General features: G+C 33.3%; 1 long non-coding RNA gene across 1 annotated transcript; it reads right to left on the bottom strand.

The window, feature by feature from the left end:
• Positions 1-1200: 1200 nt before the first annotated feature.
• Positions 1201-7692, bottom strand: LOC128206681 (uncharacterized). The gene is made up of 3 exons (XR_008256535.1): positions 5922-7692; positions 4244-4372; positions 1201-3559 (listed from the first exon to the last, which is right to left on the bottom strand). It is a non-coding gene; the product is annotated as an uncharacterized LOC128206681 (long non-coding RNA).
• Positions 7693-12816: the final 5124 nt, after the last annotated feature.

Raw genomic sequence — 12816 nt, 5'->3', positions numbered from 1 at the left:
GTTAATTGATAAAATTGAGTTAGACACTACTACATCCTTATAGGTCGATGCATACAATAACCCCTCGTGTATTGAATTAGACTGGTGGTCTAGTTTATTTATACTCTCACTCCGGAAACGCCCTTTCGGCGAGTGATCCGAAATGATTGCTAGCAGACAAAATGTAGCCCTGGTTTGAGTTATCCTGGTTCTTTTAATAACTGGAACCAGTGTATAGCACTGTCACAAAGGAACCACTGCATTTAACGTCACTTTCGGAAGACGAGAAGTGGACAATGTAAGTTCTTCAGTTAACACGTGATACGCTGAGTAGACACTTCACATATCACTTGTAACCGAAACTATTTACATTGTTTCGTAATTGCTTGGAGTATTGTAAGAAGACTTATCTGAAGGAAATGTCCATTAAATATAGAGTAAAAGGCCAAAAAAAAATATCTAATGAATTTAATATTATTGTTTCTGTCTCTTCTTGAAGCTCATGGTTGTTGCAAAATAAAGATAGAAAAACGGATTATTTTCGTCATTTCGGGAATCCTTTCGTACATGCACTAACACATTTTTGCATCCTAATGATTGATAGCTTACATGAAATTGATAATTCCACGCACTTTTTAGCTGTATGCATGAACCACTTTCAGTTGACATCGTTCCATGCTCCAACCGGCCAGATGTACGGAAATCAAGAGTGACGAACAATCACCATTTGAGGTATGAATATGGTATTTATCGTAAGGTTGCTGTGTTGATGTTTTTTATTTGCATGTGTGTAGTATAGAACGTGTAAATGTATCAATGAAATACATACTACAAACCAACTATTTTGTTAAAAAATATCGGTTCAGCAAGGTGATACAATGGTACACAATTTTCATGTTCATAACAGCTAACTTTTGGGTTTAACCAAGTGAACATGATTGGAATTTATACAAAAGTCAGATGTGTTTTTATAATAATTTGTTTGTTTTGTTTTGTTTTATGTTACGATTCCCTATTGTGTTTTATTGGTGATGTGACGTAAAAGGTCACGCCATAATGAAGCCTAAAGGCACTTGCTGACCTTACACATGCCTGTGGTTGTCCAAAGAATAACCCCATAATGATGACTATCATTCAATGACCCCCTTTTTTTAACCAAGGGAAAGACAAAAACAAGTACAGATTAGTATTTTTTTATTCTCTCTTATCCATCAGCTGATCAAACACATAACTACTTTTACAAATGTTCACTTCATAATTAAAACTTTGCATTATTCTTTATAAAGTCAAACAAGTAATGAACATTGAATCGTGTTTGTACATTCTACTTGTTTGTTGCTTATACAAATCTGTTGATATTAATACAAGGATATAGTTGATTTAAATCATGTTTCAATACATTTGTGAGATGAACGTATTTAAAGTGATGCAGACGTTATTTGCAATGTGAATGTACAAAAGGGTAACAAATTTAATGCAGTGATAGATAAGCTTATTTTCAAATTATTTAAAAAGGCCATGTCGCATGTGAACAAATCTATATAAGATATAGTGTTTTCGGGTGATTCAATGATTATATATTTATATTTTATAATTAAACAAATCAATATAAAAATGAGTTAATATCGAATAAGCATACACAGCAACATAAGTTAAGAAAATAAATATTACCTGGTTTTGTCTATCAGTTGATTCATCACTGTTTTATTGTTGATAACTGTTTTATAGTAACGAACGTTTGTGTAATCACTATAAACCTGACAACGTCAGTGAGTAATACACATAGTAACGAACGTTGTGTAATCACTTTTAACCTGACCATCAATTTGGTGTGTTGATATTTAGTTACACGATAGCAACATAATTGCTCTTTAATGATAGTTATATAAATGTCTGTTACTTCTTACATCGGACAGCCTATACAATATGAAACAATATGGAGCCTTAGAAATAACCAAATATGTATATGCTCTTGTATTTTTTTTACCTGAATCAAATAAGATTAGTTTTAAAACTTGGTTAAACAAATGCAGAGGATGATTGTATATCAACGAATTCAACAATCATATATAATAACTATTTTGCTACGAAATAAAATCACTATGAATAAACAAAAATGAAAACCAAATGAGAAACAAAATAAAAATGAAACAAAGTACTCAAAGTATTAGATATGATGTCCATTTGAAGACAAATATAAATATAAGCACACAGTCATGTCATAATGTGAACTGGATTTCTCGAACATTTCAATTTTAAAACTAAACTTATAACAATAATTAAGCGTATGCCACTATATAACCATCTATTGTATATGAAATGAAACAAATCTATAAGAACTAGCTTAAACGAAACTTCCAATACTGTTATAATATAACAAGTAAATATTATAATATAAAAAAGGTGAACCATACTCATAATGTTCATTTAAACCAAACGGAATGAATACAATATCCGAGAAAATAAATAGCATTTAAATCATTATAAGCATTTGTATATAAGATGTTTACCTAATTGTTTCAAGTCGGAACTGTTACGTAAAGCTATATGTGTTTTGTATTCTTAATATGTTTAATCACAAACTGTACGGTGGTAATAAATAAATAAAAATATATAAAGTAATACACTACATACGTAACTTCCAAGAAGTTATAAGTGAAAAGGTACACTGTATTTTAAAAGTCATATATTTAAAAGACTTAGGATAGGATACTTTGTGTTTTGAGCGAGAATACAGCATTTTTGTTTTCGTACGAAAGTCGAAACATATTGAATTATTGATTAAAAGCAATAAAGACCCCCCTCACACAATAATTTGGTAAATTTATTTTTCGTTCATTACACTTTATCTAACGATAGTGAAGCTAGTTAGGATTTATTTAAATAGTTTACATAGCAAATTATGAAACAAACAAAATGGGGAAATTGACAGTTTTCGTTCTCTCGCTAAGCGACTTTTCGATACTGATTTGCAGGCATTAAAAATATGGTTATTTCTTTTATTGCGATGACCAGTTCCTATGGACTGGTTGTATTTATATCATAATGTGGTTGGTTTTAGCACTGCTTACCGAAAATGTCAATATATAGCGATCGAACGATCACTGTTAGACAGTTCTATAGAACTTTGCGGTGGTCTTGCGTTGGATGCACAACCTTCAGAGCCACAAGTATATGATTGGATTTTTTTGTGTGTTTGGATATACGTCTTCAATTTAAGATCAATTCTATCAGAAAGGGAAATATGGTATTTTACTGGATTAGTCCAACAACCTCATATGTTTCTAATAGCATGTTAACGTGATGAGGTAACCACTAACAATCGCACATAACAAACAATGTAACATGTATACTGGAAACGTTAAAATATACATAACTACTACTAGAAACAGATAAAAAAAAACCTGACTGTGTTCTAGGTTCAGTATAAAAATGAACAATCTCGTAATACCCATACACTTATGTAAAATCTTCTACACTGAAAGCACGGAATAATTTTCGTCGTTCGTGTTTGTTAGTTCGTTAGTCTGTCCTTGTAGCTGTTCATAGGTCATCTCCGTTTCACGCTGATCGCCCTGTTCTGAAATTGATATACAGCGCAACTAATATATTTCAAGGTAAATAATTACATTTCCATACGCTTTTGTGTGTTTTAGGGAGGAGCTCAGTTTCATTGTTGTTGTTTTTATGAAAATGTATTTGGTGTGTCCGGATAAATTATTCTAGCACACCGGATAGGCATTACTGGTGATTTCAGCGGTGCTGGAAAATTCCATGTGACACCCCCATGCCAGATGAGTCACGGGCTGTGACGTAATAGTTCGTATTTGTTTTATGATTCACTTTATGTAACCATGATTATAATAGTTAAATAGATTAGTTCCTAAACATTAAATTTACGAAATATATTTTCGAAACAAAACGAAATAACCCTTACATAAAATTAAGACGTGATACTGAAGGAACTTCTTGACGAATGCAGTGCATAAAAATTACTGCGTGTCATGACGTCATCGCACGCGCGTATTGGTTAAATGTACTTAAATCACAAAACACAACACAAAACAATGTAATTCAAGTTATGCCAGAAAAAAAATATATATCATGTGTGTCTGTTCCGGAACCGGAATGGAAACACATGACAGATAATATTATAATTTCAAAATTGAAATTTATGAAGTTGAGTATCTACAGGGTGCATATAAATAAACAGGTTATGTTTATTATTTGTTTTGTTTAAGAAAACTAATATAACTTCGTATACCTGTTGGTATAGATCTTCGTCTGTTCCACAAGTAGCAACCAGCAGCGGTACAAATAAGCATTATGCCCAAAACTGCAGATAAAGCTGCGAGAGCACTTATTGTGGAAGAACCAATGTAAATTCTTCGTTCTGAAATAACCGTGTTGGCATCAATTAACAGCAACCTAAACTACAAAGCAGGGTATATGTACAGCTACGTTATTTTGAAATATATATGACTAAATGTAAACACTTTAAACGGTACTTAATTTGATGATGTAGGACTCATCATAATTTCACATTAATGGTAAAATGCATGGAGAATTGTCAACATCATTCTAAATTGTATACATAAATTGTAAAATAATAAAACTACGGGTTTAATTATTTACACTAAAATTATTGCCCGTTTGTATCAGGAAGATATAAGTCCAATTCTTCCCCATGTCTTCTCGCTCGGACATAGTTGAACTCTATGATGTAACAGAATGTATACAAATCATACAATTAACACAAATTTGTTCCAAAATTACGAATATTCGGCATGTGATGCGTAGTAAAATTACCATGAATACCAGAGTTAATACTAAAAAATCAGGATACTTGTACTTTAGATAATTGCTACCTCTACGTCAAAGAAATGGAAAACATTTAAATTGATCATCTTTCCATTGAACTGAAGTTAAAAATGCTATTTACGTTGACTGACTGGATGTCAAGCTAAATGAGTAACACATTAACCGCATGATTCGCTAGTTACTGGTTGCGCCCTACACTCGATACACCTTTTTGCATAGGTAAATGTTATTCTATGTAACGCTTAGTAATTTCACGAGCTGTTACAAGAATTGGTCTCATGAAGAGACAATGGTGAGTAAATAAATGTATATTCAATCATTTTCATTGGTTCATCTTTTTAAATCCAGTCCGATACTTGTTTAAAACGATATCCTTTTTTCAGTTGTTTAACCTACAACAATAAATGCCGATGATTATAAAATCACAAGTGAAATGAAATTATTTTGGTTTAAAATACATGCACGTGTAAATAATTGACGTTTGTTAGAATTATATTATTCAGATCCTAAAAATAATGTGAATTTCACATATTAATAAACGACTCAACAATTTTCCATCATCCAAAGCCACGTCATAATCTCCAATAAAGGAAAATACCAATTGATTTAGAAATCGTACGTGTTTTAATACTCAAAACATGGAGAAAAAGGTTGTGTCAGACATTACTGTTTTGATCATTCGTTTACAACAAAAAATACTTTATATTTCAAAATTATCTTCCAAGCATGATTTCGGATTCCATTTATGTGAAAGTGTGTTATGCGATAATAATATTACTCCTTTTTATTATTTCTAGAAGTTAACGGATATTCGACTTGTGTATCCCCCAAGCTTATTAAAAAAAACCCATAGATAACCACGTGTGTTTTTTCATTTCGCCAAAATCTAATTTTATTTCAGTATTCGTGAACATCAAAATTTCATTCTATCTCCCCATCTTTGAGATAGGAACAACCTTATATAGGTTGCACTGGAGTGAAACGTTTATTTCGGTACCATTCGCAGCAAATGTTTATAAAAACTACCTGATTTCAAAAAAGTTTAAATATTAACTAGTGAGTCATAAAGGAAGTCGTATACAACGTGTAAACTCAAATTTGTTAATGGCAACGACACATACCTGAACAATCTCTGCCTTCAAGGTCATCGATGCAGCCATATAAACATTCACCATCAATATTACAACTTGAGTCTGTGTCCCCTTGCTGACAATTTTTAAGGGCATTTAATATCACATATACTTCCAAAGGAATCTCTGGAGCACCCATTGGAACAATAACCAGTCTTTAGTTCGCACTTGCTTTCAAAACAGGAGTAGCTACATGATTCGTTGCAAGAAAGACCATGGTAAGTCGTGTCTGTACAAGACAAGCAGATTCCCGAATCTCGCTGACAAGTTTCACAGTTTGCACCACACAGAATATCACACTTGTCCCCCCAAAATCTTTCTGTGCAACCATTGATACATGCGCCAGTCTCAGAATCGCACTGATTATTCAGACAACTCCTACTGCAACTTATGCAGCTTCCGTTGTCATGGGGATATACACCGTCGTTACATTCCAGACACATTCCATTCGTCTGATAACATCTTAAACAATCAGCACTCAGGGACAAACAACGTTGAGAACAATCAAAACCGTAAAAACCGTCAATGCAACCAGAAATACATCTAGGTCCATCTATGCACGTACCATCTTTACAATTCTCCGGACATTCGCAGCACGCATTGTTATCAACATAATATGTTTGGTTAATACATTTATCACACACGGATCCGGTACAATATTGAGTCTGACACTTGCATTTCTTTTTAGGATTAGCATACCCATCTGCACATGTAGTGCATACATCAGGCGCAGAGTCACATTTGCAATTTGGTGGACATTGACATGTTGATCCATTGTATCCATTGTAGCATGACACGCAGTTTGATTTATCATTTTGTAGACATGTTTCGCATGTGTTGTCACAAGGGGTTGTGCAATTTTGACCCGAATATCCATCAACATAACCATGTGTGCAGTTCCCCTGGTATCGTGAGCATGTGCGTTCTTTGCAATTATCAGAGCAAGGAAAATTACATAATTGTTCGTAAAATCCTAATTTACATTGGTCGCATCTAGCTCCACTAAAGTAAGGAAGACATTTACAAAAGCCATTTTTTTCTGTCACAGGACGATGTGGTACATCCTACGCTGCAAATCTCTCTACAGCTTACCCCGTATCTTCCATCCACACACGTATCACATTTCGCTGCTACGAAGTTTGGGCTACATGTACAAGTGCCATCTTTTAAGCACAGTCCGTTTTTACATCCTTCGGAACAGGACACATTGCAGTATGCCCCATAATATCCTGACTGACATTCACTGCATGTGTTACCCAAAAACCGAGCTTGACATTTGCAACTACCGTCGTAATTACAAACGCCATCTAGACAACCCGGGGAACAAGGTGTTTGACAGAAGGTACTTCTACCGTAGAACCCCGTTTTACAAGAGGTACAATCAGTTCCAGTCGAACATCGGCAGTTCTGGTGAATACAATTTAGTGTACAAAGTGAACCATACTTTCCTTGTATGCACGTCTCACATTTTGATCCTTCGAAGTTTGCTGTACATGTATTACATGTTCCATCATCATTACAGACTCCCCCATCACACCCGACTGAACAGCTCTTGCTACACAGACTGTTTGTATCATAAAATGTAGCCTTGCAGCTGTAACATGGCCTGCCTGTCTCTAGTGCACACGAATAACAGTTACCGGGACAGGTGTTATGACATCTGTAGCCATATATTCCATCAACACAGCCATCTAAACAATAATTGTGTCCAAATCCTGTTACACATCGATCCACTCCTCCCTTACAGCACACACAGTTCTGATTGCAGTCCAACCCGTCTATAATGACTGTCACGAACCAAATGAAAAATAAAGTTATTACCCGTATTGATTTCTGCATTAAATAACTTCAGATAAGAAGAAAGACATTTGATATTTATATAAACAATTTACACATACCTCCCATACATGATCGAGCCAAGCAGAGTAAACATAATATCCGAAATGCCATTCTGTCCTGGAGATGTATCTAATAGTTGTCTGCAACAGACAAAATGTGGAAATAGGAAGTTAATTGTTAGATTGTTGCTTCATAAAACAAAATAAATCAAAATCGGTTTAATTCGTATTTGTTGAATATCCCAAACATTGCATAAACAAATTACAAAACGATATGTATCAGTATGAGTACAATGTTGTCGTTGAACAATTCCATTGGTTTAAAATATGATATTTATATGGGCTCTTTAATAATAAATTTAAAAATAATTATATGCGGTAAGAAGTCCTGTATAAAGGCTGTGTTATGATAATTTACATTGAAAAACAAATCTAGACAATCAAACACAGAGCTCATATTTACAAGCACATTGAGTCTTAGGTTTGAGACTCTAACTAATAGATGCATTTTAAATGTATCAACAATAAATGTATGTAATAGTGACGCCACTCTATACAACCGCTAAAGTCAAACTGTATAATTTAAATTGGGATGGCTGCGGATGACATAACTATTTTGTACAATCTTTTCAAGGATCTCGTTTAAAATATAGCTTGCGGAATAAATGAATAGCGTTGATATTTATATGCACGGTAGTTTATAGCGGTTACGCCCATTTTATTTGTTACCATTCAGATATGTCTGTTAATGTGCAAAAAGGAAAACAATCTCAAACATGGTAAAATCATGAATTTTGTTTAAAGACGTGTACATGCTTGTTTAACTTGCTATTTGTTACATATTGAGCCAATTTCACCGTGAATGCTGATGCTAAAGTGTTTTTTTTTATAAGAATTGTATGTTTGCGCATTGAGTATGACATTAGACAACAATCTCGAAAATGTTATTGCTCTTTATAATTTTTTAACCATTAATTTTTCATTCGAAGTCTAAGCTCTAGAAATTGAATATTAATTCAGAAATGTCACTTTATGAATACTCTAAATAGACTTCATATTGTGAATATATTCATGCACTGAGACATGAAAATCTTTAAAAAGGTAAGTATAAGTGTATTATGTATATTTACATCGATGCGCAATGTTATGAAAGTGCGTACTAGCAAATCTCGTAAACTTCGGAATTCAGTTGAATAATCAGAGCGAGAAACGATATAAACATGTCAGTTGAAAACGCGTTGTAAATATTTCTAGACTTACTACTTATTTTATATTAATTTCATTAGTTGATCAGATAGACATATATTACTCGTTTATTTTCTATGTACGCACTGATTAATTCTGTACTAAACTACGCTTAATCAAATAGAGTTACATGAAATTTGAATCAAGAGATAATCTCTAAATAAAGTAAACACATATTTTGTTTAAATCCAACATAAACAAACTTACTTAAGACAACATTATAATTACAAAAACTGAAGTTCAACAGAAAAGGCACTAACCGTAGTTTTTAATTATTACAATCCACACTCACGACTAACATATTTATATTTCTTTTACGAACAGGAAGAAAATATCGCAATAAAGGTAAGTCATTCAGCCTTGCACTGCTTGAAGTATTTAGCGATCAATTAAAACAGTAACATGATACAGCAAGTTTAACAATTTTCAAAAGCGTACTCACGGTTTGTATATGTTCGTCTTACTTTTGGATTTAAATGGGTTATATAGCTCCTGCTTTAATTTTTAAATCAAGCTACAATAATTGCACTGTACGAAACATTAATTGTGATGACACAAAAGTCAAAATCGCACAAGTTAAAAGGGTTTGTCGATTAAATGAGTAAAATTTCAAAAGATATGTTGTTAAATAAAGTGAGTGAGTGAGTGAGTGAGTGAGTGAGTGAGTGAGTGAGTGAGTGAGTGAGTGAGTGAGTGAGTGAGTGAGTGAGTGAGTGAGTGAGTGAGTGAGTGAGTGAGTGAGTGAGCGAGCGAGTGAGCGTGTGAGCGAGTGAGCGAGAGAGCGAGTGAGTGAGTCAAAGGACGGTACACCACAACAGTGAGAGAGTGAGGCTGTAAAAATATTATTTGTTATGTTTTTTAATGAATCAGGAAATTAAATACTTGTTTGAGCCTCGTTTTGATGTAGTCGGTGTTTTGATAAATTTTATAATCGTTAAACGCGGTTAAGGTTAGAGAGCAGTGAATGTCGGCTACAGCCGCGGCACCGTTAGGATTAGAAAATCATGTGCATGTAGAACAGACGTAGCACTAGTCTCTTTCGGTATTTAATTTGTTAACTACATAATAAACAAAGCAATCGATTGTTCTTTGGACAAATTGTCCTAGGTCAAACAAAGGTAATTCACAGCAGCCCCATCGTGTATGTGAAATGAACCTCCAGCAAAACCCTCGTATACCAGTGAATTACCGTTAGCAGGACTTGATATTCGCCCTCATCGAACGTAAGACGTGCCTCAAAAACCATGACGATCGCCTGAAAAGATATAAGTATGAAAAGCGAGAAATGCATCAACAATAACTATTTAAAATTATTTTCATTGCCCAGTTAATTGAACATTTAATATGTCGCATGTTGAAAACATTAAAAGACCTTTCTTGATCATGAACTCTGTTTCTCAACTGCTGAAAACACAGCATTTCATACATTCTTTCATACTATACGATGAAATATGGAGTCTTATCAGTGAAATAACAACAGTGAAATATTTTCACTGCAAAATAAGGAATGAAAATATCACTTTTGAGAACTACTTTTAGAACCAATTGTAGGTTATTTCCCTTGATCAAAGCAAAACACTGCACTTTGAACCAGAAAATGTTGAGAAAAATATATTTGAAATTAAAAAATAGTTTATACAAGTTTAAATTAAGAAATTTTGGTAATAAACAACTTATCATTTATTAGAAAAATTGTAATCCCGTTTTTCAAACGTTCTCGTGATCATATTAAACGAAACCAACTGCTCGAACATAAATAAATTGTTATATAAATGTTCAAATGTATTTTGAACTGTTTGTCGTTGCTATACGTAATACGAACTTCCCTGAAAATTCACACAGCAATTTACAGATTAACCGATGATTTTTTCACCCCTCGCACGCCTGAAAAATTGTCACCAACCTAGCGTAGTATTCAATCTTTACCTGGAAAAAGACATGTCTTCAAGCGAAACAGACTGATCTCTGACAGTGAGATGACTGAATACCAGGATATCATGAAACACACTCTTTAACTAAGGAAAATGTTTTATATCCAAGGATTATCCGAAATGGTTTTGCTTACACGTTCCACCTTTCAAAATTTAATTCAATAAATGGCGGCGTAGTAATTTGGTTATGTATTCATGTCCTGTTTATTATAAAATTGCTTTAATTATTTTGGCAACACAGATCCAATAATAAAACTTCATTGATTAATGTTCATAAAATGTTTATACTGAACAAACGTGCGTATAATAAACTTTTAAAAAGAATATCAGAGAAGTTTTTCTTATCAAACCGGAAATACAAAATTGACACCTACGTCATCAGCAATAATTCTGCTTGAGGGGCATACCACGGGTAGCGGCGTAAATGACACTCTTTTCAAAAAAGGGGGCAATTTAGAAAATAAACTTAAATACTAATACAACTCTGAAAATATACATGAAAGAAAAAGAGATTTATATTATTTCAGTGTAAGATCGTATTAATAGTGTAAGATCGTAATTATAGAACAGCTATATTTTCACTCGTGGCTTCATCACTCGCGAAAATATACTTTTTTATGACTCTCGTGAAATATGATCTTTCACTGTAAAAAAACAAATATCTTCTATTTATCCACAAATACGGAATGAGATTTATAAAGTTTTATTTCTGAGGGTAGTGACTGTGTTATCCCCTTTTGCCAAGGACAGCGTTAAATAATTTACGGTAAGAGCTCTACCTTATGGCTACCGTTCTGCGATAAGAAATAATGAATACTAAAGAACAGTATGCTTTTCAATATGATGCAAATTTATTACCAAACAACATTTTAATTTTATGAATATTGCTTTGAATCCCATAAAATAATTTGTGAATTAAAAATGCGAGATGGGTCAGTATTCATTAAGTTACTTCAGTCTACCATTGGTGCCTGACAACCGACGAAGTTTTTATAAATAAGGGTAATAAACACATTAACACCAACTTTCGTTTTGAAAAAATAATCACATTTTCTTTGAAATTTAACTTACAAAGAATATTGGCTTGTTATCGTTTAGTTCCTAGATTTTTGTTACATTTAGCAATATTTTTAGAAGATCTATTAATGTTGTGATTATCCGCATGGTCAACAAAAGCTTGGTATGAAAAAATGGATGGAAGAAGGAGTTTATCCATTTGATAAGCGCTCAACATGACATATATCACGTCAATTATCACATTCAATTAACTAAAGTATAAGCCTCATCTGAGAAAGATTCAACAGTTTTATAAACTTCATCACAACTTTCAATTGAATACAATTATTCGGAGACCAGATATAGACACCGACACATGAATGAATCCAGCCCAGCAACAATCATACATCACTAGTGGACCCCACCTCCTCTTAAAATATTCGGTGTTCGGTGCTTTTCGCTGTATCTCAAACCACACAATTTCTAACATCTAAGATGTCTTAAGAACTGAGGGCTTCGTTTTCCGCTTTACTAGACTTTTGGAGCACTTAAAAGAGTTCGTCAATATAGATGGGCAATCAAATTTAACATCGTGAATACACGTTTTATGTTACTATTATGCCAATATTGAAAATAAATGTCATTAGTGCCTTACTTTTTCACGTTTTGTTGTTTCAGTATAATTAGTACAGCTATTTTGAGCATCCTACATTTCACCATCAGGCCGAAGTTTTATTGATTTTAGTTGTCAATTTCTTTAAGATTAAGAATATTGTCTTGTTATCCAACACTTCGTATAATACATATCGGTTCAGCAATGTGATAGTAAGTAGTAATTTGCCTAAAACGTTTGAAGCTAAGGACACTTGGCGAACA

Source organism: Mya arenaria, chromosome 10 (assembly GCF_026914265.1).
Source record: "Mya arenaria isolate MELC-2E11 chromosome 10, ASM2691426v1".
Taxonomy (NCBI): domain Eukaryota; kingdom Metazoa; phylum Mollusca; class Bivalvia; order Myida; family Myidae; genus Mya; species Mya arenaria.
The sequence above is the reverse complement of the archived record's forward strand: the minus strand, read 5'-3'. Positions and strand labels throughout refer to the sequence as shown.